General features: G+C 40.0%; 1 protein-coding gene across 1 annotated transcript in view; it reads left to right on the top strand.

Annotated features, from left to right (window-relative positions):
- Positions 1-26,562, top strand: part of XYLT1 (xylosyltransferase 1) — a 195,558-nt gene that overhangs the window by 5,243 nt on the left and 163,753 nt on the right. The gene's annotated exons all lie outside the window — the stretch shown is intronic.

Genomic DNA, 26,562 nt, shown 5'->3' with positions numbered 1-26,562 from the left:
AAAAAAAAAATTATTTCACACCTAATTTATCCTTTTTGCTTAAATCATTGAATGTATAGGTTCTATATATGATGATACAGCCAGATGGTACCTGTTTAAACATCTTCCCCTTTAAGTAGTTTGTTGACGTACACATGTGTCCTCAGTTATTTCATCTCTGAATACAAGAAATGAAGAAAAAAAAAAAAAGGTTTTCAGAAAAATATCCAGACCTGAAAGGTGGTGAGGCAACTTATTGTGAGCTAATCGTTTACATGTTAAACTTCAGTCTAGTGTGAATCATGCTCTGGAAATTGAGACCTTACTTGTTTTAGTAAACCTGCTGGTCTCAGTGAAGCAGCTTAGTTAAGGTACCTTAGGTCATGAATAAAATTAATGGCATTGAGCTATTATGTGGCCAAAAATGATATATTTCTTAGAGAGTGGGTCTGTAGAACTGACTTGACCATTAAGTACAGTTTTGCTTGTTAATGGGAGCTTAATCACGCTGCAGTACAGCTTTAATAACAACTGAAAAGGAGAATGGAGACAACTAATCATTTTGTAATAGGAAAGGGGGAAGAAAATACATCTGCAGCTAGAAGCTGCATAACGATTTTTACGAAGTCTTAGCACTTAACAAGGCACATGTTAATAAAACAAACAAATCTTTTCAGTAACAGAGAACTAATGTATGCATTATTTAAGAAGAGTATTAGAACCAGATTAGATTGATGGACTCCTGCAGCAGTTACCTCATTAAACATTTTCTCCATGGGGATGTGGGAAGGTATTATATGAAATGGATCTGTGTTAATTGGTTATGCCATCGGAAGTCTTTTTCAGGCCACTGGTGTGTTTTTGTTGTGCTGGTTTTTTATTCTTTAATGTATGATGGGATTTTGCAGATGTTTCCTTTGAAATAGAAGCATTTTCATTTTTTAGCAAGAAAAGACCAGCTGTTGTACAGGAGACATACAAATCCAATTTACTTCTTGTCAGCTATTGCAAAATGGGTACTTTTTGGGGTAAAAGGCCCTCATTACCTGCCACATGTTTCAGCTGTATTGAGAAATGTTTTTCAAAATATTTTTTCCCTTCAGCACTGAAAGTCCATGATATGTGATACAGCATCTTATTAGTGCTTGATGAAGGGACAGGAGTACAATGAAAGCATGAAGTAAACTTGATTTATAGGAACAGTCAAATTATATAACCTCAAGGGTTAATTTTAATCAAGTACTTACTGATTTTAACAGTGTTAAAATTAGGTCTGGTGCTTCACTGGAGCTTTTACAGTGACTCTAAATGGGATGCAATGTCCTGTATTTTTAGTTCTAATTTAGGCCGGTAAGGTGTCTGATTTGGGCAGGTGCAGGAGCATCCCTACACAATTTCAGGGTCCATGAGTCCTGGAGTGTGTAACTGCTTGTATTAGTGCATTTTATGAGGAGTAGCACTTTTAAGTATTCCAGTCTGATTTTTAGTCTTGGGAACCTAGGGGTGTCTTCATTTTTTTTAAGTAGTGGTAGACCTTTGATGCTGTGCCGCAGAGTACATGCTGAACAGGAGAGTGCTCTGTGGGAGCAGGGAAAATCAGAGTCCTGGTTGCCTTCTCCCATCAGTAACCTTTTGATATCTGAAGCAAAGCGTTGAGAGCCACATAGCTAAAAGCAACATGTAGTTTGGGGGATTTCAGTTATTGGCTGTCCACAGTAGTCCTTTTTAGTTTGATAATTGTGGGTTTTTTTGTTTTTTTTTTTTTCCTTCAGAGGAGCTGAGCCCTGGCAGGTTCCAACTTTATTTGTCCCTTTCAGATTTGGTGCTGGTGATTATGGCTGTCCCCTTTTGAGCACTCAAGCCTGGGCTGAATCTCTCAAACACTGGGGTGCTAAATTCAGGCAGTCTAAGGCCCTCTAATGAATGGAGAGAGCCTCCAGATGGCAATTCAGCTCACTTGGGGTCTGAATCTTGGCAAAAGCCTCTTCCTCTGTGCTGGAGAGGGAGCAAGGCCGTGGCAGTGCTGCTCAGTTACCTGCCTTGCCATTGTAGGAATCCATTCCTTCACATGCCAGGTCTGGCGTTTCTCTTCCCCAGTCTGCAGAGTGCTTCATTGTCTTCCCATCTTTCATGGAAGTGGTGTGGGTTTGAAGGAATCAGTCCTTGTGAAATACTTCGAGATCTTCAGCGAAGACTGGGACCAGCTTGTCAGCTGCCACGCATTGGCATAGCTCCATTAAAGTCAGTACAGACCAGCTGAGGATTCTGGACCCACAAATGTAATTATTGTTATAATAATAGCGTCAAACAAGTAATCATTATTTTTACTCTCTCTTTTCATTTCAAAATGAGAAAATGATTTCCTCTTGGATCAGTGAAAGTAATTTACATTATGCACAATAATGGTCTACATGGAAATATAATTATTATTCATTTGTACAGCACCATCTGGGCACTAGAAGCTTTACAGACACATGTGAGGAAAGGTCCCTGCCTTGAAGAGCTTACAAGCTGAATAGCAAGTATAGCCGTGAGTACTTACCAAGAGTCACGAGTGTAACTTTTGCAGTACTACCATCAGGGACTTGTTCAGCACAGGACTTCTACAAACTCTTCTTTAGTGATTTCCACTCCCTGATCAGAATTCTTCTGATTGGCACTATACAGCCTAAGGGTAGGATGAGTCAAAGGACTGATTAGCGTAGATGGATCAAGAAATAAATCAGCAAGGGGCTAATATTATAAATTGACTGCCCAGCTGTTTGCAGGCAGGTAAAGGAGATTTCCAGGCTTCACTTGGAAGCAGAAAATGGTCTTGATGCCTTGTGGACCTGTGCCTCCTGTAGTTACTCCCCAGCTTTAAATCAGATACAGAACTGAATGCTTTACTGAGTTTGAGTATAAGCTAGAAGTGAAGAGACCAGGCTTTCTAATTGTGTGCATATAAAAACTGAGCAACATGTAACGTTGCCTAAACTTACATATGGTGTAATCTTGCTGAGTTCATCCTTTTATGTGAAGTACCAAAAGAGCCAGTGCAGGACACTTAAACCCTGTGACTTATTTTTAGAGATGATTAGAGGATTCCTCCAAGGGATGAACTAATTATAGCATGTCTATAATTGGCTTCTTTTTCTTTGTGGTAATGAAATTAAATTTCACAGTAAGTGAATATCAGTTTAGTAAAGTTAGCTAAAAAAGATTTCACACAAGTGTGAGGTCAGATCTTGAATACTTCCCACATATATTTTGTTTTCAAGCTACTACTCTATTGCTGTTCTGTTTGTTATATTATTAGAGAGTAAGTGCAACACTTATTTAAGACAGTTCTACAAAGCTGAATGACACTGCAGACTTTAGTTTAACTTGGATTTGGTTGAATGAGTCATGGACACTCATTTTTACTTCATGCTGTAGCCTTTGCTTGCCCTTCATATGTACTTTTTGGTTCAGTTATGTTGGTGGAGTCTGAGTACTTTTCTTAGAGTTGATGCTGTTCACTGACTTTTCTTAATGGTGAGTTCTGGATTTCATGCTCTCTGAATTTGAGAGATCTTTCATTTTGTTCTTAAAGCTCAGCCTGTTTGTAGTTAGCTTTGTTCTTTATAACTGCACTCTTTAATTCAGGAGGACACATGGTTCAGTTAAAACATCTTCTTTAAAAGAAAAAGTGATGGGGGTTGTGACTGCATTGGCTGAAGTGAAGCGTATTCCCTGAAACTATATCAAGCCTGTTGACCCATATTTGGGAGATGAACAGACAAACCTGAAAAATGACATTTTTATGACAAATTTTTGGTTCTTCAGAAACGTACAACTACATGTCATAGAAGCAAGTAGAGTCCTTGTGTCTTATGTTCTAGCTGTAAACTTAGCAGGATAACAACTAGCTGCCCTTGATGAAGAGTCCCACAACTGCCAGGGTCATTAGTTATTTTTTAAACTGAGGAACTTTTTCCTCAATCTGGCAGTATATCTGGCTAAATTGCCATCTGCTAATTATGAAAAATCTAAACTGGACTTCTGTGTAGAAAAGGAGTGTTACCAGAAATCTGTATTGGGGTCATCTTGAACAAGCACGTGAAGAAAAAATAATTTGATATTAAACCAATATTACCTGGTAGAAAAAATCATTCTCCCAAAAATAGCAACTTGTTGCCTACAGAAGTCCATATTTGGGTAGCTGGAGATAAATCTAGGCACCTAATTATGTTGACTTAGGTGCCTACAGGCTCGCTTATGCGTTTCAAACTTTGAAGTTGGATGCCTGGTGCAGATGTTTAAATATGCAAATATGGATTCTCATGGCTATCTTAAGGCATCGAAGTTCAGCAACTTGGCCTACAGCATGTAAAACTCAAGCAAACAAGCAGAAGAGGAGTAAATGTGGTAAACAAAGCTGTTAGTGTGTATACATCAGGAGAATAATAATACTTTGCACAGCTACTGTGCCTCAGATTGCTTAGGTTTGGCATTCACTTGAATTGAGTTTAGTCACTCAGTTGCATAAATAGAAACTTGGAGGTGCTGTCTGCTAGCAGTGTACATGGAGCGGTACCTCAGCAATGAACTAGGTTTTTGGCAGTCTTACAAGAAAAGATATGCAAGTCTTCAGCGCAATATTTTGATAAGTCATTGGTTCTTATTAAAATAATAATTATGGTGATAATTATAACTGTAGTTGGCTCTGACTGAGCTGTTAACTGAGTAGGGGCTGGCGGGGGGAGGATTATGAAATATTCCTGTAAAACCATCTGAATCCTGCTCTTTTAGCTCTGTGCACACAGATGAGGACATTTGTGTCTGTGTTTCTAGCACATCATGTGCCAGTTCATGGCAGTGCCTGTGTGCCGTGTGGCTCCCCATGGGAGGGAGCTGGAGATTCCCGCACAGTCTGCCTTACAGGCTGGTCGTCATCCCTGTGCTTGTTTCTAATAACAGAGATATGATCAAAAAGGTGATAGTATTTTACAGCAGTGCAGTGATAAAATGGGGTAATAAGCTCATGGCTGTCTGTAGTTAGCACTGTGACGTTTGCTGTGTCCGCGACTTCATAGCAAGATTATGTCCTCTTGTTCCCAGGTCAGGCCCTGATAATATTGAAACCAAAGGACAGTTTCCATTAACAGGTAGTAGTCTAGCTATGATGCTTTCCTGAACCTTTCTAATCTAATTCAGTATTAAACATTTACACTAGCCAGGCTGCCACTGCATGACCTCCTGTGCTAAGTGACTGCAAGTGATTAATGACTATTTATTAGAAAAAGATGGTCTCTAACCTGCTTATTTTCCAGACAGTGTAAACAGTGATTGCTCTTCCTCACCCCCAAGCCCCACTTATAAAATATGGTATTTTACTGTTTGGTTTCTTTTGAAGTTGATTTTTTCTCACCTCTGGATACCTAAGAAAAGCAAACAGCACTGTGTGGCTGCATTGGGCATCTAGAGTGTGAGTTTTGGGATGCTTGCTCCCCTTGCTTAGGCTTCAGCAAAAATGCCTTGTGAAATGGGCAGAAGGAGTGTTCGGGTTTAAATTGCAGGACAAGTTTCTGTACGAGGAAGAACAGAAAGTTAGAAGTCAGCTGTAAAGCTCTCTGGGAGTACAACCAGTTTAACAATTGGACAAATCTAAATGCATGTATCACGATTTCAGAGGACAGGAATTTTCCAGAAGTGAATCACATAACGAGTGCTCATTTTGCGAGGTAGTTGACGCAGAGAAAGAACAAGGTTTATTTGGCATGTTGGGTAGGTTTACATAGCCCAGGACTTTGGTTCTGCAGTTGTTGTGGGATCCATGGGTTTATGCACGTATTCCACACAGTAGAATTTGACCTAAAGGTATTTTATGTGAAAGTTAGGTTACAGGGTTTGTTTGCGTTTAAACAGGCAAATATATAAGTAAAAAGTGCTTTACTAGAGTTCAGACAAGCTTGATACAGTTACTTAAGGCGGTTTGGTTTTTGTCCATTTTAGTACCATCACCAGTCTGTTGGACTGAAGAGAGCTCTCAAGTTGTCCGAATGTTACCAATAGGATATTTAATTCTGTAATTTAAGTCCTTCAGGGGATTTTCACTTTCTAGTTGCACTGATGTCAATTTGCGGTAATTTGGATATCAAGGACTCATGAAAGAATGCAATTGCAGGGGAAAATAAAGATCTCACAGGCCAAATGGTTCTTCAGGGACTCCGTATTTGGACCAAGTGGACATATCAACAACTGATGGAGCATTTTGTTGCTTTTAGAGTGTCACTGTAGTTTTGTAATGAGTGTTCAGCAGTCTTGTACTATGCTCTAAGATGTTTTCTGTTTGTGGAGTGTGTGGAAGGCATAAGTGAAAGGAAGCCCTTAAATTTCATACTGACCTGGATTCAACTTCTGCGTCATTTTTCCAGTTTAGTTACCAGACCTAGCCAGGCTTTGATCTAAAGTCTAAACTTCTTCAGCGCTTTGAAGCCATTTGTAGTTAGTGAGCAAGGTGCTATTTGATTTGCTTGATAATAGATGTTTGTATTTTGTTGTTAGTTTTAATATAGTCTTCTGTATTAAATTCTTCCTCCTTCTTGAGCAATTAATTCCTGTTTCTGGAGGTTTTCTCAGTGGTTGTAGAGGCTGGTTCAAGCTCTAGTTTGAAATCGTTAGGAGTTACGGCATTACCTTCAGCAGTAGCTCAGCTTGGGACTGTGTTGGTAACACAGCTGCTTAGGAGGGGGATTGGTGTAATTGGAGGGGAAAGTACTTCAGGTCTCTATTAGACACTTGGTAAATAGTAACTGTTACAGAACGTTGTTTCTCTTTGAATAAATTGGTGTGGTTTTGTTTTCCTCACTTGCTGTCATTGGTAAGCAGTTTTCTGCCTAACTTTCAGTTGTCCGGTTTGAAAGACTGTTTCCTGTTTGCTTAAAATAAACACTTCTGCAGCATTTGCCTGTTTCACGCTGTCTGCAGACAGCAAAATGTATCCTCAAATGTTGCTATGGTTAGGATGGTAGTTTCTTAGTGAGGTAGAGATGTTATGGGAGTTTGAATCATCTCTTTAGTAGAGTTGGTGGTTTGGTGGTTTTTAGGTTTCCCTGTTTACTAGGGTAAATGTATTCAGGGCTTGATTTTTGCAATTCATGTGAACAGAGGCATGCATGCATACCTGTATTCCGTAGTGGTCAAATATTTGTGACTCTTGGTGCCAATAAAGAAAAGCAAGAGTTGCCTATTTGGGTGATTTGGCCAGGATTTTCCAGACTGACTGTTGCTTTGAGATATTTTGCTTTGCAGTATCCAGTTTAAATGAGCCTAGGGCTTGGCAAGTCAACACTTACCAAGTTTGTGGGCTTTTAGTAGCCAATCACTTTTGAAAATCCTCACATTTAGTGTTAGTTCAGACTGATCATTATTCTCTGTAAGCATGATGTGTGAGAGTTTATTGTACAGGACTAATTTTGAGACACCTTTGCCAGCTACATTTCACCTTTTTCCATGTACTCACGTGTTTGCTATGGAATGAAGACATAGGTGTGAAAGAGCTCGAGTAATACAGTGCGCTGAAAGTAACCTGTAGTTCTTCGAGCCGCTGCGTGGCTTCACTAGGAGCTGGAGTGCAGACTGGGATGTAAAATGAGGCAAGAATAGCCTTACAAATATGGTTGTGTTAGGGGTTTTTATGTAGCTTTTGTATATTCATTTAAGTTATTAACCTGAAAACGGTCTTCAAATAAAATGGTTCTGTTTGTCCTAAAATGTTCCCTGATGATTAAAAAAAAAAAGTATTTGATTGCAACACTTCAAGTTGATGTTATAAATACTGGTTCTGTAAAACCTAAACCATAAAAATCTGATACAATTATTTCTGTTAGGTGGTAACTTAAAAGAATGTTGTATATTATTTTGATTTTAACTTTTCAGTCCTGTTCTTTGTTCTGAATGGAGATTACCCATGACAGGAGAGATTGATGGGACTGGACAGGTACAACTTGAGTTCCTGCATGTTTCTGTTGGCAGTGGTGGAATTATTTAACAATCACTGTTCGTTTTTAGTGTTTTTAGGAGTGCTGAAATTTATGATTTTGGATTTAATTTTTTTTTTTTTTAAAGCCATTAGTATTCTGCTGGCCTTATTGGGTCTCTTTCCAAGTTGTGCAATGTTAATTATTTCATCCCATGCTGAATTACTAAAGATGCTCATGCAGGAGGACTGCATTCTCAGTTTTGCATTATGCTTGATGCATGGAAATATTATGTTAATGGAAGGTGTGTTAAATCCATCTGCATTTTATTATGCTTTACCTCTGTCAGCGTTTTAAGAGGTCATATGCTTCAGTAAGTATTTACTGGTGGACTTCTTTGGACTAGCTTTGAAAGGAACGGGTGGAGTTTCTGAATGGGTGTAAAATGCCTGCTCTGTATTCAAGTGGATTACCTGTGTTAGAACTTAATTTAAATGTATTGATCCCTACTTAATGAGATACCCAAATTACTCTTACATGGTGATCTGCCTGGGGATCAGCCAGCGTTAGGTTAAACCGCAAACATTTATGTTGAAGGACTGTGTTGTATTTAGATCAGCTTGTACAGAGTGTCAGCTTTAACGGTTGTTTAATGGTGTTTTTAATGGTTGGACTCAATAATCTTAAGGGTCTTTTCCAACCTAAATGATTCTACAAGTCTAACTTTGGTGAAAAATAAAACAAAACCTCAGGATCTAGAAGAAAGATGCTGTGTCTAAGGCTGTGTGGCGGCAGCTGGGTGTAGATTCAACTCCCTGCCTTACAGGATGCTGCTTGTGTGGCCTTCTCGTGGAGGAGGAAAATACAGGGCTGGCTGTCTCTGCTTCCCATTAGTCAAACAGAAGGACTAAGTCACTGGATAGTGGGCCTGGTTTGTGTGTACTGCTTCCTGGCAGACTACAAGCACGCTTATTGAAGCTGCACTGGGAGGTGACATTTTCCAAACATCCTTGTCTGAATTTTTTTGGGGGGAAGGCAACTACCTTGGATAGACCAGTCGACCAAAGGAATTTGAGGGTTTAAGGGATGCTCATAACCTGACAAGTGACTCACTGGGGAATACAGAAGGGAAAGGTGTATTTGAAGAAAAGCATAAGATGTTTTTTTGCCACAATATTTGTTGGGGATTACTCTAAGGAGACCGTGTAGATGTACTTTGCTGTGACAAATTCCTATTCCAATACCATGTTTTATACAGCTTCTGTGTTAGGTGTGTGCCTGCTGTAACCCCATGCAGTCTCCCAGAAGCAGACAAGTTCTTCCCTTTGTTTCCGTTTCAGAGTCTTGAATTAGTTTGAGCCAAAAATAAAGATAACTGTTGACAAAACAGTTGCCAGCCCCTTAGCCTGCTCAGGTACGTTGTTCTGGAATCTTTCCTGCCACAAGAGACGAGACCGGCCCGCTCTGGTGCGGTGGGATGGATGGTCCAGGTCTGGACAGTGATGGTAGCCACTTGCTAGTTAGATTTTGTTACTAGTTCTGCGGGCTGAGGTTGCGCCCAGCTCGTGTTGCATCAACTGTTTCTGTTTCAGAGCTGTTTGCAGGAGGGAACCCATTTTATTTTCTTTCTTCTGCGTCTGTAATCAGGATAATTTTTCCATGAGCTTGCACACATCTGTGGCTTAAAACCTGTGCTCAGCCTGGAGGTAGTCACTGGAAGGTGACATTTCCCACAGCCTGGCATTCAGTTGCCAGTAGTGGAAGCTTGTACTGCTTCACTCTTGTGTATTTTATTTTTAAGGTTTCAACACTGAAATTTATGAAGTCCTTTCCTTTGCACGCACATATTGACATAAACATGAGTATCTTCTGAACATACCTGATGTATTGCAAGCCTAATACTTCTTGTAGGATTATGAATCTCCTTTAATAGTCCTTTTGTGTGTGTATGAAGGTGAAAAAAACACCCCACAGACCCAAAAACCTTTGGCCATTCCAGCTGCTGAGTCATGAGCACAAAGTCTTTGAGAAGAAGCTTTTCTGTTATCACTACTGCTCTAAAGATAGCTGAATAAACAAAATGAACACAGATGTTTCCTCGCTGGTAATATAGTTCATAAGACTACACCACTAAAGGTATTACTCAGCTGCAACTTAAACTTCTGTGTGCAGAAATCTGTTGACCAAACAATTCGGTCTTACTCAAGAAAACTTCCTGCAAAGTTGAACAGGCTTGCTGAGTTATAATTTTTGTCTTAGCAGTTTATTAACCACTTAATGAATTACCCAGACGTGTTTAAATTAGCTAAAACACTGTTTTCTTACCACGGGGAAATGCTCTGAGGACACTGTGATGTGCTGCTGAGGTTGTGCCCTCTTCCTGGAGGAATGGGCTGAACTGTACGAACAGGCATTTGCCTGCAGTTCTGGGGAGCAGCTATTTGGCTCATCCTCAAGTGAAAACAAAATCAAAATCAGTGCTGTACAGAAACTGTTTACAGGTGTTGAGTATGCCAATTTTAACAATTTCGTAAGAAAATGTCTTCACACAATGAAAAAGGAACACCTGTGAATTGGCTGCAGTCTGTATTTAGTAATAAAGCAACCCTGTACTGCTACACTGATCAACCTGCCTCCCTGCCTATTCTTTTTCCAGTTGTTTTCCTTGTTTAGGCAATTTTTTGTGAGATTAATATCTTTAGGTTTGTAGAACAGTTTGATGTAGGTGGGAAGGGGAAGCCAGAAACAATGTCCAATTCTTCGGTGAACCTGAGCCACAGCAGTGGATGTGCCCTGTGAGCAGAAGGTGCTTCCAAGATGTCCTGATCTTAGACAGATGAGGTCATGGTTTGTATAGTAGAGCAGGTGTATGTTAAGTCTTTAAGGCAAACATGAAAAATCTGACCACTTACACCCTGCGTGTCACTGTAGGATTTGCTACTGTGTTTAAAAAAAAAATATTAAAAATAAAGACTACTTTCTTGGTGTGTGTGTGTGTAAGGACTTATGTTTTAATAATTATTTCACACTGTATTTAAGGGATTTTAGTGGTATTGGTTGCTATTGGAAGGAAGATGACTTCAGTCACCTAGCTCATGAATTGTTAGAAACAAGCCGTGTGGGATGATATTATCTCACAGCTGCTGATTTCTGTTACTACTCCATTAATTCCTGATTCTTCTTGGTAACTCTGTGTTGCTCTTATCCCCAACTCCCTTTTCATTGAAAACTTACTCCTTTAATCCCACACGAGGCTGAGTTTGCTGTTGCTGCTGTTAGCCCAAGGCAGTGACACATGGAAGCATTCAGCTGCTTGTTCAATTGCAGCACTGTGGCATGGCTGCTTCCTAGGGCCCACATATGGGACCGATTGTACGAGGCTGGCCAGCACTTTGGAGTTGTATCAGAAATGCTGGAGGCTTGAACTTCAACCACTCATCCCACACAACATGTCTGATTCACCTGCAGGACAGCTCATCACTGGTGCAGAGATGAACTTTGTTTGGATTCTCCCTCAGTGCACCACGGAAACTTGGTTTCATGTTCATGTCTGTGGTCCCTTTCTGCTGGCACCTTTTTTCTTTCTAAAGATCAGATTTTCCTGCTCACCCTTTCATTTTTTATTCTCACTGATACGCATCTCTATTTCTGTTCCTCCCTCCTTTTTCTCAACAAAGAACATTTCTTGTTTCTAAGCATTTGAGTAACACAGTTTTGTTCCCTTTTTTGCAGAGATAGACCAACTTTGATCAGTAGTGAAAGCAAATGGTTGTAGAAATTCACAATGTGCACTTCTAGCATACTTTATATAGAGTGTCTTTGTAGCTGGTACTTAGTATATTGCCTCTGGAAAGCACGTTTCTGGCATGTAGCTTTTTATTTGTGCAGCCAGAGACCTTGGCAAATGCTTCACGTTTGATAGGAACCCACAGTCCTTTTAGATATTGAATAATATAAATAAGGATTTATCAACATGGGAAAGTGATGGCAAAATAAGTGAAGGTGTGAGTTTAAACCTTGGTAGGTTACATGATAGTACGACCCCATGTGGGCATTTTGATTCTGTGTGTAGGGTGCTGTTCTGTGGGTTTGCTTGATCCCCTCCCACAGCTGGTGAAGCTCAGCTCAGAGATGCTTTTACCATGGTTGAAAGCCTCCACACAGGAAGCAGGTGAGGATTAGTTACTCTGGGCTATTGACCCAAGTCCTGAGTGTCTTACTTGTTCCAAAACACCAATATTTTTAATAATTTATTCTTTATATTAATAAAGCAAAGAACAATTAAAAGGAGTGTTTATCTCCAAACAAGTTGCTATTTTTAAGCATGTTCTTCAAGAGTAATATTAAACTAGTATTTTCAATACGTTATATTATCCCTGAGAGAAACTGCATGTTTTTTACTCTTAAGTTTAAAAAAAAAAAATAATAATTTTTCTTTCCGTCTACTGTGTTACTGTAGTTTCCTCTTTGGCTGACAGCTGAAGGGGTCAGAGGTGATAGGAACCAACACAAACTAGTACTGGGAGACACTTCATGGTTTATGTTGCATTAACATGGGGTTACTTTGCTAGCTACATCTGTAATGGAGCCTTTGCTTACTTTGGCTGATTTGTAATGTCGGACTCCTCATTTGTGTCCCGTTTTGCATTGATGGCATTTTTGCGCCGTGGCTGACACTTCTGTGCAGAAAGTCAGTGCAAATCCTGTGCAAGACTTGTTCAAATGTCCTTGTCAAACCAAGTCATGGGGTAAAAGCAGAGCAAATAGTGAAAAGGAATTTGTCATGGTTTTCCACTCCAAGGTGAATTTTTATCCTCAAGTAGAAAGTACATTGGAAAATCTGCTCTGAAGTCACTGTAAGTAGAAGTGAAAATATGAATAATGGGAGGGCATTCACATCTTTTTTGGTCAGTTAGAAAAATTAGCTTTAATAAAGGTGGCTGGAGGAGAATGTGTTGAAGTAGCTGTCACTGAATTCTTGGGGTCCTTAGTAATGTGCTTTAGGAAATAGCTGCTGAGTTCATATTCTTTTACTCAATCCAGAGGCCAGCTGAGAGGGGATGAGCATGCTTCTGAGGTAGTGAAAAGTCCAAAGTTAACTTTATGAAGCAGCAAGATAAAACACACTTTTTTTTTCCCCTGGTTCCCTGGAAATTGCTTTTTTCTCATGTGTATGTACTTTGTGATACCAGCTGCTTTGAGAAGCATCTTTCTATGTTTCTTTTCAATACTAGTAATAGGAAAAGGCTGGTAGTTACTCATATGGATGTTAAAAGAGCCAATAGAAACACATATTTCTTATATTTTGTAAATAGTGTTGTAAAATAAATTTTAGCTTTGGGTGGGTGTGCATCTTTGAGAAGAGCACTATGGTTTGTGCCCTACAAGGGTGGCATAATGTAGTATGGTATAATGGGAAAGTTCCAAGTGGTATTTGAAATAGCATATATGTTACTAACAGTAAAAGCAATTAGATGTGGAAGCAATTCCTTAGGAAGATAGTGAATTTTCTGATGTTGAAGTCTCTTAAATGAAGACTGGAGGCTCTAGGAAGCCTTAGCAGAACATGCCTGTGCATGTGGTGTGTTGGAAAGTCAGAGGGGAGACAGAGGCAGTGGAGTCCAGGCTTTAGATGAAATACAGTCCTTGGTTACAACTGTGTGTTGTCCACGTCACTGTGCAGGGCATCTACCTGGTGCTAACTGTTGGCTAGGCTCAAGGACACCATGCTACTGCATGTTTCTACCTTTTCAAGATCACTTAGAATGAAATTAAAATGAGAATTTGCACTGTACTTTAATATGTAACTCCTCTGAAGCTGATGGAAAAATTCCCAATTACTTTGGAGGAGTTAACATTTCACCTTAAGGCTTGTTTGCTCCAGCTTTGGTCCTTTGAGTTATACTCATGACACTGCTGTAAGACCTGAAATATTTAGTAGTGATTGGCGGTGACTGACTGCAGTCAGAGTCACCTGGAGCACTTCACCAATTTGACATTTGTTTTCTAAGCTCAGGTTGATGTTTTCTTTAATGTTTCTTACTCAAAATCAAGTTCAGTTTTGATTCACGCTGCCAAAGATGCATTACGAATTCTGGCCTTATCTAAAGGAGTGTGCCATGAAGTGACATTTTATACGATGGCAGATGCATGGACATCCTGAGCTAATGTTTAGGGTTCTTTTGCCAATGCAAAGCATTTATGGATTTTTCTCCCTGCTTATGAAATGCACTTGCCCCGAATATGACATAAGCAAATACATCTAGAATAAATGTTTTTCCCTATGCTTCATTTATCAACAAACCAACCAACCTTACTCGAATATGCATATGTACATGTATGCATATACATACTTATGTATCTGTTCATATGCACACATTGCCCGTAGCCTGTTCAGAAGCCTGGGGGAGGAGATTTCTTGAAGTGTGAAAGTCAGAGATCAAAGGGTTAATGCTCTTCCTGAAAGGCAGTAGGGTGTCAGCCCATCCCAGTTATTGTTTAAAAAGAAGGATGCAGGACTTTCGGCTTCATGAAGCAGCTTTAGACTCACAGTGAATATTGTGTTTTGTTGCATAGAGGACAAGGACACTACATCTGTGGAGAGGGAGTCTTGAGGAAAAAGAACTTCAACAGATAACAAGGTGAAATCTGTATTCTTACACGGTTTGGGTTTTTGGAGAGTATAGATGTTGTGCAGAGCTGTGCTGCTGTGACAAACTAGCTTTTTTGATTCTTAACAAAATTGTTGCTATTAGTCTTTTGCAGCACATCCAAAAGCTCTTGTCACATTTGATTTCAGGTTAAAGCTGTGCAAAGCTTTCAGGATTTTTTAAAGGAACATACTTAAATTTTTCTGCTCTTTGAGATGAGAAGTGGTATCTGCCTGCTGCTTTTTTTCTTTCTTGTAACTTTTTGGTGATTGTAACAAAACCTGCCAACTAAATTTTGTTTGCAACATGACAAAGTACATCCTTGGCACAAATTCTATGTAACTAGAACAGAAAGCACAATAAATGAAAGATTTGGAAAGGAATGAAGCCTATCTTTATCTAAAACAAATGTTGATAATCTGGTGACCTTTTTTAACAGCGTAGAAGTGTGATATCTTGTTATTTGTTTGCAGTCTCCTTGGTTATTGAGGTTGTCAGTGGGATCCTATCCATCTCTTGGCAATTTCTGTACACCACACCCCCCCCCCCCCCCCCCCCCCCCCCCCACCCCGTGTTTATGTATGTGTCATCAGGAGTTTGGAGCATAAGCAGTTCAGTTTCTGCAAAGGAGAATGAAGTCTTGCTAATCTGCTAGAAGTTATCAGCAAAATAGATGATAAAGAGGTGAAGAATTATGAGTGAGTCTGCAATGTAGTAATGAGCAATTCCATTCTGGAGCCGTTGACAGGACACTGCCAGAGAAAGTTAAGTTGTCAGGAAGTGAGGAGCAGCATCCTGCCATCATTAGGTGTTGCCTGAAAGATTATAAATAAATATTAAAATCAAATTATCCATTTTTGTTGTTGCAAAACATACTTTGAGGGTTTTCTCTGAGGTCCAAAAACCTGAATAGGTTTGGTAGCACCAGTGAGAGAGGGACTAAGCACACCTTGGTCCTTCTAACAGCTACTCTGTCCTCATGTGCATGAGCCCACTCCAGAGAAAGAGTGCACCTTTAAGCGTGCTACCATTAAAAATAGATATCTCACTGCTGCTTCATGGCTTGCTCTCCACCTGGGCAGCTGCACATCCAGCAACTTCCTTAGCCTGAAGCAGTGGCTTCCTGCTGCTGGGAAAGTGGGCAGAGAGGGAGGGTGAGGGGAAATCCAAGGTGGAAAGGATGTTGTCTCTTGTAGAGAGTCTGGTAGTTTTATTCATGTATGCTTCTGAAAAACCTGTGGATATACTGACTTAATTATCTGTAGGCACTCAAGGGGAGGCTCTTTCTTCTCTCCCTCTTTCTCTGGGTCTTGGACCTTGAGTCCCTGTCCCCTGCCAGCCACATTCCCCAGCCCACACCCAGAACCACTGGCTTGCCAGCATGCCACCTTCCTGATCCATTTGTTGGATTCAGTGGATTGTTAGGTCTCTGCTTACAATCCAAGTTTAAATCTAGGATTGTAGAAGATCAGGAGGAAGAGGAAAACAGGTTTGACTTTCAGTTTATGCTTTGTGTTCTTGCACAGGAAAACCCCAGAAGGCCAAACAGAAAAACAGTCTTGTTCCTTATTGTTGGGGCTACTTCTGACCTCTGCTTCAAAGGTGTCCAAGTGGAGTTCTTCCTTTATTCCTAAAGAGTGATTCTTCTAATATAGACCAGCAATTCTGTACATCACCAAGATGGTAGTTTTTTTGTTTTGTTTTGTTTTAAGCTGTGTTAAAGGGCTCTTTGTCAAAGAAATAACTGATCCTCCTTTCTTGGCTTCTCTTCCCTGTACATATGAGTTTTGCTTCTCAGCACCAGACGGGGCATGTTGTCATGAAGATGAGATGAGTATCTTCTTTGTAAAGAGTGCTTGAAACATGTTATGGTTGAGGATAGGTGGTATATTGCAGAATTTGCTAACCTCAGCTGAGGTAATGACTAGTCAGAAGTACCAGCTCACATGTAGGGATGTGATGCCAGTTAAAACCACACAGGAACTGATGCACAAAGTAACTCTTGTTTGGTTTTTTATGTGCCTCTATTTCCAGCTGCCTGTTGGCATCTTTTTAGCTTGAAAAAATTGAAAGGGCAGATATGATAGAAAGGGCCTCAGACACTTCTAGAAAGTAAAATGTGCTTGCAGTTAGACAAGCATGTTATTTTATGCCCCAAATTAGTTTCTGGAGTAAACTTGAAGAAATACAAGATGACATAGAAAGTGAGGTGCTGACCTTGTTAATTTATCTTTGTCATCTGGCAGTTTTTCAGAAGCTACCACTGTATGCATTATTTATTCACTATTTTAATAGTTCTTGCTGCCAACTTACAGTTGGTAGTCTCTTCTATAGTGGTTTAAACCATATTTAAAATGTTGTATTTTAGGGTAAGATTATATATTGAATCAATTGCTATTAATGATAAAGCAGCCAAAGATGGATAAATTATTACTATGTGAAGTCTCTAGTTTTATAATTTGAAATTAATTCATAGCCTGAATTATTTTTGATTACTTGAGCGTTGGTAATTTACTAAACCCTGAATTTTTTGAGTTTTATCAATAATTTAAAATTAATGTTACAAGTTGCAGTTCAGGCTCTCTTGTGAAGTTGTCCAGTACCTCTGTAGTAACTTGACTTTGGTTAAATTAAGTATGGAGTGATCTTTGTGCTTGATTCCTGTAGAGAGTGAACTTTACATTTGAGCCTTTTGAGGAAGACTGTGTACCTATGACTTTTATTGTGCACAGTGCAGGAGTAGCTTCTCTCATTGTCCCGTGTCTCCTCCCGAGTTCAGAGGATATTACACTTTATTACTGGGAGTGGGAGAAAGGATCAGGCGATGCTGGGAAGACCTCTTGACTCTGCATGGGTAATTCTGGATACAGGGGGACAGGACTTTTAAGTTTTGCTCTTGCTGACCTTTTTCTGTGGCCTTCACTGGCCTCTGTGCCTCTGTTTCTTTCTGCATTTAGTCTTTTGTCTCTGTGGATCTTGCAAGTTTTCTTTGAAGCAGGAATGTTATTTTACTATATGTTCAGCACAGAGGCCCCACTCACAGTGGGGGTATTCAGGGGCTTTTGTGTTACATGTAATGATCGGTCCTTATTGTGAAAAAGACAAAGTAAACAAACCAAGAGGGGAAGAGTATATGTGTTTCTGATTTGAAGTCAGGTTTGTACATAAATATCTGTTCAACTTTAGGAAACTAAAGAAGTGTGTTACAAAAGAAATGCTTAGCTGTAGCTTTCCTATTTATTTTTTATTTATTTTTTTTTTTCCCCCTCTTCCTCCCTGTATATAGGTTGTCCAGCAAAATGCCTCTTCCAAACCACTACTTTGCTATTGTAATATGTGTAATCGGTCCTAGGATCAGAGGCAAACTGTTTCCTTTTTATTCAAACTTTTGGGGATTTTTTTTTTTATACCTTGACTGCAAGACTTTTTAAAATTTGTTGTCTCCTGAAGTTGTGTTTTACCTTTGCATTCTTCTGTCGGATTATCTTCAGAGCTCCATGTCATCCTATTTGTATCCATCTTTATAGGAGTATTCTATGATACACTGTTTACTAGAAATTTTGATTCATCTCACACTTCTTGTCTCCCAACAGATTGATTTACAGACATTGACTGGTGCATGTTGCCAGAAATGCAGAGTCATGTTAGAAACTGTGCAGCATTTTGTTGCCTAACTACCATAGTTATACCAATCCTTGAACTGCAGGGATGGTAAACCTTTTAAAACCGAATTGTATCTCATAGAGGCCTGTTACTCTGTGAGAAAATAACTTGTAACAGTTTCTGCTAAGATGTTCTTCTTTAGCTTTCTGATTATTCATCCGTTTGTCAGACTCTTCCTATTGCCATTTGTCTGTTTGTTTTAAATACTCATAAGTTTTAATGCATTTGCCAAATTTTCCTAGTCTGGAAGAGAACAAGTTTGAGAGCTCTGAAACAGTTGCTACAATACCAACCCCTGAGAAATGCTGTGGCTTTGAATACTAATTCAAAGAAAAATTGGTTGGGAACATTATTTTTCTGTTAAATGCTGTTACATAAAATTCTCAGGGATCTCACATAAACGTTTAATTCCTACAAACAAAGCCCCGAGCAGATGCTTTATCTAACTTATTCGAAGTTAAAAAAAGAATTAGTGCTCTCTTTGGAGTGAACCTGCAGGAGTTTGGAAAGTCGTTCTGTTAATGTGATTGATTTTTACTTCAGGGATAAATCTTTCCTTCAACACCCAAGTGCAAAGGTTCACATGCCTGCATGGAATAACTAAGCATGTGCATGATTTTGAAGTATTTAAGAGGCAAAGGAACAGAGTGTTTCCAAACAAAAATGCCTGTTCTGTTTCTCTGGAGAGCAAGAGGCCTAGTACAGACTTTGTCTGGGAGAAACTTCTGGTAGGCTTTATTTCAAGATTATGTCAGATGGGTTTCTGTGGACAGAAGTGTGCAGCTATTACTCCTCTGGGGACACCTGATGTGGTGGCTTGCTCTGCATTTGGCTAGGTTTTTGCAGGCTCTGCTTAGGATGTGATGCTTCAATCATCTTGTAAAATCACAGTAATAAATATTGGGCCATTCACTGTGTCTCAGAAAAACCCCAGCACTGTCAGAATTGTATTGTTACAAAGCCCAGTGGTGTAGAAGACCGGTGGAGAGCCCATCAGTATTCTACCCGCGTGGGCCTGCCTTGGACAGACCATGCTAATGGGCTCTGAATGAGCCCAACTGCCAGCTGCTGTTGGATGGCACGGAGCTGCAAACGCCACTACTTGTGAGTTACAGCAGCGAGTGCCTAATATCACGCTCGATCGGGGTCAGGAGACAGCTTAACGTGACATCAATCAGCAGCAGCTGTGTGGGGACGGCCGCTGAGGCAGGGTGGCGTTCGCAGAGCATGTGCTGCAGGGAAAAAGGGGCGTCTCTGCTGTGCTTGGGAGCGGAGGGAACACAAGCTTTAAAAAATAAATAAATTTGCTTTTTTCTGCCAAAATATTCTAGACGTGGATGACAGGGAAAAAATAAATTAACCGGGCTTTGATAATGACGTGCTTAGCCTCAGTCTTCATCTGTAACTTTGTATTTACAGAGCATCTTAGAAGTTTTGCTAGTCTCATCCAAGGTAAACACGTTGTGCATCCTGCACACTTGCAGGTTTTATTTGTACGCTCCTGCACGTGTACTGTGAATACCGCACACAGTTTCTCTATTAGAGTAATTAGTTATGGGTTATCATTGTGTCGGTATCGATCTCTCAGTTGCATCAGCCTTGTATGTAAGGTGATGGTGCCGAGCCCCAAATTGGGATGTAGTACTCTTGCTCCTTGCTGTGTTGGTTGGAAGTACTTCCAACACGTCTTACCTGCTTAAGATCTCTATTTCACACTATATGGGTTGGTGTAACAGGAGCCTTCCATGCTGCTACTTAGGTAACAATAAGATGAGCTCTTAAATGTGAGTAGATGACAAAGCAGGAGTTTTATTGGGTGTAGGGGAGCTGTTCTGCACTGGAACATTGTCGTTTCACCTGCCTTGTTGAGAAAAGGATAGTTTTCTCATACGGTTTTTCACTGCAAATCTAATTCATGCATGGCTGAAAACCTTGTGCAAAGGGATTGTAAATGTTGTGCAGAGGATTCCCTGAAGAAGTTTATGACAAACAAAGCAGAGCAATATAGGTTATTGGATGTTCATGTTCATTATGTGTTTGTAGGTCTCTTTTTTTAGAAGGGAAATGTAAAGGTGTCATACAACTGCTGATTTTGAAATTCTAATCCTTTGGATAAGGTAGCAGGTGTATCTTTAATGAAAACTATGTTGGAAACAGCTAGGACTACGTGTTTCCTAGTGCTTGAAATGATTGATGGAAGGAGACGAGCTGAAAAGCAAACAGCGGAGGATTATGTTTCAAGGCAGAGCTTAAGCTTTTGGGAAGAGAAAGATTTTATTTTTGCTGAAGTGCTTGTCATGGAGATGATGTTAGTGTTCGGTACTTTGCTATGCTCTGCCAGCCCCTGCAGAACAGGTAGATGCTCAAGATGAGCTCAAATCTGTGCTTCCTCTAAAAATCTTTCCCACTTTTAAACTTCCTATAGTTTTCTTATAACTCTACCCCTTTCTCTATTTTCCTAATTGCTGCATGGATGTTATCACTGTTTCTCATCTGCGAGCCACTCTTTTTTTTCTCCCCCTCCCCCCCCCCGTAAATCCTAGCAGCGAGTGTGCTGTATGGTCGCTGCCGTACCGCTTCCTGTTTAGGGTTTGTGCAAGGAGCCTCTGCCCGACTTCTGCTGGGTGCTCATAGCAACCTGCCACCGAGGCACAGCCATGGCTGAGCCAGTTCCTGTTTTCTCTTAGTGCTGTGTAGTGGCCACAGAATGGCACAGCTGTGGAGCCATTGAGCACTGGCATGTTTGTTCTTTGGTTGCTGGGGGGAAGCTTGGACCAGCCAGCAGCAAACAAAGTTGGGAGTGTTAAGGGATAACATGTCAGGCAAGTTACTGCCATGGGCCCCTGCTAAGGTGACTCTCAAAAGCATTGCTTCTGTCTTCTGGAGGGACAGAGTTTTCTACAGGGAAGTTTCCTAATGGTTGTTGGCAAATTCTTGAAAGCAGTAATTCTTGCATAAAGTAACTGCCTGTATTTTCAAAGGTGATAAAATCAGCATTCATCTATGTCTCAGCCAGCATCTTCTGTAAGGAATCTCACAGATACACTAGACAGTGTAGAAGATTTGGCTATTGTTTATTTATAACAGAGCAATTGACATTGGAAAATGCTTTCACTGGGAATACCCCATGTGTGAATACTCAATGTAAGATTTTAAATAACTGGAGACCAGAAGAGGCACTACTGCATTGCAGCCCTCCTAGCATTGTTGTTGGCTATCATTCTACTCCAGTAGTTACACATACAGTCTGAATATGCAGTAGCTAGTAATAACTGTATGTGAAAAATGTGTACATTAGATTGACAGAGTAGAATTTTTGATGTCCTTAAAGTGCAAAGCATAGAAAACATTTAAGAAATTTTATCTAGCCTTTTCATAGAATTAAATTAAAAATTTTCAACTTATGTTTCATATTAGGAATCAAAGTTAACTTCAAAGCATCAGACTTGGTTTGTGCTGGAAGATCTATTTTCTGTCCATGTTTGCAAACAGTAGTTGAGCAGATACATACTTCAACTCTAACAGTAGCATCTGGAGTTTTGTTTTATTATTTCACTGTGTGAAAAGGCGTAAGACAATGTCTGTGTTTTTACCAAATGGAAAGAATTTCATCAGGAAACGTCTCCGCTCCAAATATGCTGAGGTTTTCTTTACTGCAATCAATACGGTTATTCATGGATTTCTGCTCCCAGTTCACTCGTGGCTATATTTAACACATGTCATTGTACTAGGCTACATCGTTTTAAGAACGCTTTTTATTGTTGTACAGATGTGTGTTGCAATGAGGCCAGTGTTGTATACAGCCAGTGCACCGTATAAATCTGTCTTGTACTCCTGTAAACATGAGCAGGGTTGCTGTGTGTCTTGGGTTTTGCTGATGGTTGATGTCTGTTTTAAATTCCTGTAGTGGCTGAAGCCAGCTCAGCAGATCATCCTTGGTGTACATTCAGCAACCTCACAGCTTTGCATAAATAATTGCTTAGATGATCTGCATAGTTTGGGTAGTGCTGAAAATAATTTGCATTTGCAGATGATGAGGCCTACGGCATTATATATCCACTTGTGATGATGTCCTCTGTTGACAGATTTTTTTTTTTTGGTCAGGAATTTTGAGTCTTCTGCAATTAAACGACTATTTAATTTTCAGTGACTCTTTTAAAGGTCAGTGGTTACACAGGCATAATTAGGACCATCTCTGCTGCTTTTGACAGGGATGAAACACCATTACATATGAAAAGGAAAAAGTGTTTTTTTTTTCTTTCTCTCTTTTGTCTGTTGTCTCCAGATGATTATCTGTTGAAGTGTGATGCTAGGCAGTAAAGTCATGAGATTTAAAGTGAAGACTGCTCCCGAGATGAATTTCAGGATTTTTGGGGTAGTACATGGAACCCAGTTCTTATGGATGCCAACTACCCGTGGTTTTCAGGAACTTCAGTAAAGACTGAAGATATCTGGTGCAATGCAGAGGGCATTCGGCGCTTTTTAGTTAGATCCCAGTTTGATATTTGTTAACACCTGTAATTTTGAAGTCTGTGACACTTAGGCATACAGATACCACTAGTTTTGAGTGCAGTTGACTTCTGAAAATCTCAGCTGTGTGTCCTTCAGTGCTAACACTGGGATCACTAGTTGCTTCTCATTTATGCCATGTTGGGATCCTCTAGTTTCTTGCGTGCATTTTCACCTGTAGTAGGCTGCCATCATTATCTGCAATAAAGCTTATTGTTTCATTCTAGAAAAATTCTATTTAAACGAAAAAAAAAAATCTGTTCTATTGCGTGTTTACTCAGAAAATGCTGTTGTGCGTGGGGTCTGGGGCCAATACCTAATTTACTCGGTTTAGGTTTGGGATGGGTCTAAGCACTGTAGTGCCCTGTGCTGTGTGCTTCCTGTGGCAAGGTGAGGGTATGAACATCAGCCAGCCACCCTGCGGCTGTTGCGAAGTGCTCAGTGGGCATGCATTAAGAAACGTCATCAGAAGCTGCAAGTGTGTTTGTGGTTTTTCAGACAGATGTTTGAGACACACATAGTTACCTCTGAAGTGAATATCAATTACAGAAAGCTGGGGCTGGTAGATATTTGACTGGTAGTAGTGGTATGACTTGGTTTGTTTCCACAATGCTGTTTTTACAGGATGCAGCTTACTAAGGTAGGGAGCACGGGCTGGCTGAAAATCAACTTTGATTAATACAGTGAAATTTGCACCCTTCTATAGGTAGGAATTAAGTTAATTTTTTATTAGTGACATTTATCCCACTACGGTTACGATGTGCTAGGCCAATGAAGAGTTATGTTTATATTCATTTCAGATGTCATTCCCTTAGAGTAAGGCCATATTACATGATTTTGAAAAAGATGATAAATGGAGAGATTATAACGAAAGTAATTTTCATCATTTCAGTTGCTCGTTACAGACTATAGATTGCAATTTGAGAAGAAAAGGGGTTACAACCTTTTTTGAAATGCTGTCACACCTGGTTTTGTGGTAAGCCTTTGAACTTTGAAAGGAAGAGAGCCCTCAGGTGAAGGCGGTGCCTCTTTGTTCCATATTTTGCTGAGGTTGGGCTATGGTATTAAATGTGAAATATCTCAATTTTTTGCCGTCAAAGTGTTTTAGATCAGATTAGGTTAGAGTAATCTTAATCCGTAAACATGCTGGCAATCTGGTAAAATGACAGATCATAATTTGATTGTTTTTTTGTTTTTTTTTTTTTTAATTTCATTTTTCCTTCCTTTCAAGAGTGTGTGATGCCAAAAGTAGCAGCAGCAAATACTTCAGAGACTGTAAGAGCAGTAAAACTTTTCTTTGCTGCATTGCATTCAAAGTTTGCATTAAACACTGTGGCAAAATTAAGACTCCTGCTTTTCTTTGACCTCAGTACTAGTGTAATGCCTTGTAAATGTGCATGAGTATGTTGCCACATCTGATGAGGAAACTACTGCGGAAAGGTACGCCGGAGGCCTCGCGAAGGACTGCTGGCAGATCCAGGGTAAGAAATCAAGACCTCTTGACTACCTGAAACTGCTTTCTGGTTTCATGCTTTCTCTTCATCAAAGACGACCTGTATCTCTCTACACCATTCACAGATAATATTGCTCTTAGTCACTACAGGAAGACTCAGCAGTTTTGAAAAATTCCCAGTTATTCACCAAGGGAATGAGAAATGTGTTGGAGCTGCTGTCAGGCTGTTAAAATTGTGATGCAAGGGTGTGGCCAAGTGTTGGAACACTGTCAGCAACTGATTTTGTGTGTGTGCATGCATCATTCCTCTTAACCAAAACTGAGTTGTCTTTCACTTCTGGGGTTGCTGTGCCTTGTGTTCCAGTCTGGCTGTGATCAGTCATGCCCTAAGCCCATTGTTTGAGCTCTCCCACAGGAGCGTCTGCTGGATACAGCTGCAAAGAGGAATAAACCTGTTCTATAGGAGCAACTCAGTTCCTCATGTTTTTAACTTGATCATCTAAACACTATTGTCCTAACCCTCCCTCTCTTTTTTTTTTTTAAATAAGCAGACTAAGTCTGAAAGTGGAAGTACAACTTTAATGTCTGAACTGATACAGTTACTGCAATAAGGATTTCTCATTTTATGCAAATCACAACTGGCCATGGTTTGCATAGTGGGCATAAATTAAGCTCTGAGGACGGTGCTATGTTACTTCCCCAACATAAAAGGGTACGTCCTGCAGAAATATTTACATACACCCTGCAAAAATCCCAAACAAGTCCGCTCCTGCTAGGCACTCTGTGTAGGTTGGCATAAGTTATTAATAAAATTGTTTATCCTTGCTATTTACAAGGCAGGTGATTGGTATAATTTTGTGAGCTACACAATTCAAATTGTTCCTGGCCACACTTTTTAACAGCAGTATATAAAAGTTTTTAGGGAGCCATCTGTATGACCTTGAGCTGGCTTCATGGTTAAAATGGCTGTGGTGTGCTGGTTCATCAGTGACAAGTGGTGCCGCTGGCTGCCAGCTGTTGGGAGGATAGGAATAAGAACATGTTAATTGATAGCCTATCAGTAATCAACTTAGTCTTGTTAGTTTTATACAAAGCAGACTACAGAGTTTTTGTGTTACACTTTAAGTGTAGGAGGGCTTTGGTTCCTTTTAGCTGGTAAACTTTTTTACAAGTTTCTACTTTCAGAACGCTCCATAGTGGCATGCCTCAGACTTCTGCTTTTTCTGATATTCATACCTGACAGTTAAAAAGGCTTTTAAATTATGTTGCATGCCTAATATCACCATTTTCTCTTCTGCATCTGATTAAATGTTTTAAGCATGAGACCAAGCAGGATGGGGTAACTCTTGGTCTGCTGACTAGATTGAGTTTGCCTTCGGTCCCTTTAGGGGCTGAGCAGCGGAGCAGTGTGGAGTGCCTCTTCTTCGCCCCGCCGCACTGTGTGCCTCCTGCACCAGAGCAGATCGCTTCCACTCGTGTCCATCTCCCTGCACTGCTCAGAAGCAGCTGACAATGTTTCTAGTTGCCTTCTGCTGCTTTTTGCAACTTGTAAAACTTGTCTTGAGCTTTAAGCTGCTGTGAGGTTTGTTTAGCTTATTTTTTTTCAAGAACAGTCCTGTTTCTGGGCTCATCTGCAGTCATAGGGTGGAAGTACGTTACTACTTCGTGACTGCATGTAAGAATATAAAAACAGATGTCAGGATACATGGCTGCAAGGAATAAACAGTGAGAATGAGGCAGGTTCCTGTGCCATGGGGAGTGAAGCCGCAAAAAAATTGTGTGTTGCCCACCTGAACTCTTTTTTTTTTTTTCCTCAATCTCAAAAGTGGTGGCCTCTAGTGAGCATAGTGTTATCCAGATGATGGAGCTTTGTTCACTTTGCAGCATGAACAGAGATTTATGGTTGCCTTACTAGAAATTAAATAGTACTACCACTGAACTTTCTGCAAACAGAATGTTTATTACAGGAGGTCTTGAAACTTGCACATAAAAGTTTACATTTATAAACTTTGAACATAGCTTGGTATTTAGGCAAGATACTTGGAGATACAACCAAGCTATTTGCTGGCAATTGAGAAGGTCGGTTATGTAAATAATTAGCAGAATAAAAAAGGCAAACCAACAAAACAAGCTTGTCAAATGTAGTTGCTAATATCAAAGCATTATGTAGATGAAATTGTTACAGTGTCTGATGTCAGCTCAGAAATATTTAAATATACCTTTGTGCAAAATATTAGGTCTGGTATATGTTGAATATGTGTCTGTTTCATATTGTGAACTTGGCTGTTTGTGTCTGTGTGTCCATTAGAAAGTACTTGGAAAATACCATGCAGTGTCTTATGGTTACACTAAAACCGTTGGTGGC

This window comes from Athene noctua, chromosome 15 (assembly GCF_965140245.1).
Source record: "Athene noctua chromosome 15, bAthNoc1.hap1.1, whole genome shotgun sequence".
NCBI lineage: Eukaryota > Metazoa > Chordata > Aves > Strigiformes > Strigidae > Athene > Athene noctua.
The sequence above is the reverse complement of the archived record's forward strand: the minus strand, read 5'-3'. Positions and strand labels throughout refer to the sequence as shown.